This window comes from Peromyscus californicus, unplaced genomic scaffold (genome assembly GCF_007827085.1).
Source record: "Peromyscus californicus insignis strain IS unplaced genomic scaffold, ASM782708v3 Scaffold_12__1_contigs__length_115047231, whole genome shotgun sequence".
Classification (NCBI taxonomy): domain Eukaryota; kingdom Metazoa; phylum Chordata; class Mammalia; order Rodentia; family Cricetidae; genus Peromyscus; species Peromyscus californicus.
The window spans coordinates 79,199,937-79,201,881 of record NW_026294413.1 but is presented as its reverse complement, the minus strand read 5'-3'; the positions used below and the strand labels follow the sequence as shown (position 1 = coordinate 79,201,881).

Genomic DNA, 1,945 nt, shown 5'->3' with positions numbered 1-1,945 from the left:
TCATATTTTTCTTTTTCTTTTTTTAAAATAAGAGGTTTTAATACAAAGTGGGGGTGGGGCAGGGCTGGGAAGGCATTTAAACAAGGATGAGTGTGAGGAGCCAGCAGCAGCGGGTGCAGGGACTCTGTGGAGTGGGATGACTGGGATGATGTAGATTGGGTTCTGAGCCTCTTTGATCCTCCATCATTGGTCAAGTCTGTGCTCCTGTCCCACTCCAGCTACCAAGAAGTCTCCAGCTCTGGAGCACTTAAAGCTGTTGATAAAACCCACCAGGGGAATGTCACAGAGGGTCAAGCTGCCAGAAGCCTTCTCCACACTGCCAAAGCCACACACAGGCATTGTGGGATCCTTTGGCCACAAGGTCTGTATTGAGTAAGGTTGCCACTGATGATATCCAGAAGGGCTGTTCCAGGCCTGGCTCCCTATGCAGCAGATGAGCTTCATGCTGGAGGGCAAGGGGCTGTTTCTTGGAGAGTCTCCACAAGGCCTCAGAGCTGTCATCTGTACAGGACACCATGTGCTCCTCGTTGATTAGATGGACACAGTCAGCGGAGTCCTGGTAGCCATAGAAGACAAGCTGGGATTCCTCTGGTATCTTCCACACACTCACAGCACCATCCCGGCCCCTGGCTGTCACACAGCACTCTTGGCTCAGGGCATCCAATGCAGCCACAGTATCCTGGTGCCCGAACAGTGTCTGCTCATAGGAGTTCTCTGCTACATTCCACATCCCCATAGAGCAGTGATGGGAAGTGCTGTAGAGCAGGTGGGTACCTCTTTGGACTGCCAGTCCCTGACACTGCCCCGGTGGCCCGTGAAGGTGTACAGGTGCTGGCAGCCTCGGGGCTCCCAAATTAGAATGAGCTTGCTGTGGTTGCCAGAGGCAAGGTACTTGCCATCAGAGGAGATAGCCATGCAGATGCTGTGGCTGCTGTGGCCTGAAGGCTGCCCCTGGCTACCCCACTTGGCTCAAAGAATCACACGCAGCTTCCACCCTACTCTCTACACTCTGCAGTCTCTGGAGGCAGAGAAGATGGCCAGGTCATCAGGGGTGATAACCAAACACGTGATGGAGAGCTAGTGGCCCCCTAAAACTCGAATGGTGGCGGGAGCTGGGGCCTGGATCTCCTTTGTCACTGATTTCTGCAACCTGCCTCTTGGCTCATCTGTGTCCTCCTTCAAGTGCTGCACCACCGGGTCCTCCTCAAACGCACCTGCTTCAGCCTTCTCCTCTTGCTGCCTGAGCTGTTCAAGGTAGAGTTCGGCTAAGCATAGCTTCTTCTCCTACGCAATCTCCTCCAGCTCCTCCTCCTCTTCCTCTGTTTCCCTGGGAGCCAAGCTCTGGCTTCATTCAACTTGCCGCCGCTTTTGAACTTGCTCTTGTCCCCAGCAGAGTCGGGTTTCCCCCATGGCTTGCCAGCTCCCATAGTCTCCCGGGTCCTAGGACCAGTTTTGCCCACTTACGAGCTGCCATGACAGATAACAAGATGCTCATCAAGGTGCCAGTGCGGCTGTGGGAGAACTCACGTGGCTGCTGCCCTGCCCTTTTATTTTTCTTAATCCTTGAATAATATACTGTTATGTAAATGCCATCAGTTGATGGGCATCTAAGCTCTTTCCACTTCTTAGTTATTGTGAGTCCACGGATGAGCATGCGTCTAGAGTCCTTTGGAGATGTACTCTAGAATAGTGTAGAATCTACCCTGTAGATGAATCACATGGTAGATCTATTTTTAGCTTTTCGAGGAACCATCACACTAATTTCCATCGTAGCTACAGCAGTTTGCATTCCCATCTGCGGTGACTAAGTGTTCCCTTCTCCTGCATCTATGCCAACACTTAACATTTGTTATTTCTTACCTCAGCCCTTCTGACTGGGGAAGAGCTGGGAGCTCAAAGTGTGCATTTTCCTGACAACTAAGGATGATGAGTATCTTAAAAAGAG

General features: G+C 51.6%; 1 pseudogene; it reads right to left on the bottom strand.

The window, feature by feature from the left end:
• Nucleotides 1-1,427, bottom strand: LOC128106967 (U3 small nucleolar RNA-interacting protein 2-like; annotated as a pseudogene).
• Nucleotides 1,428-1,945: the final 518 nt, after the last annotated feature.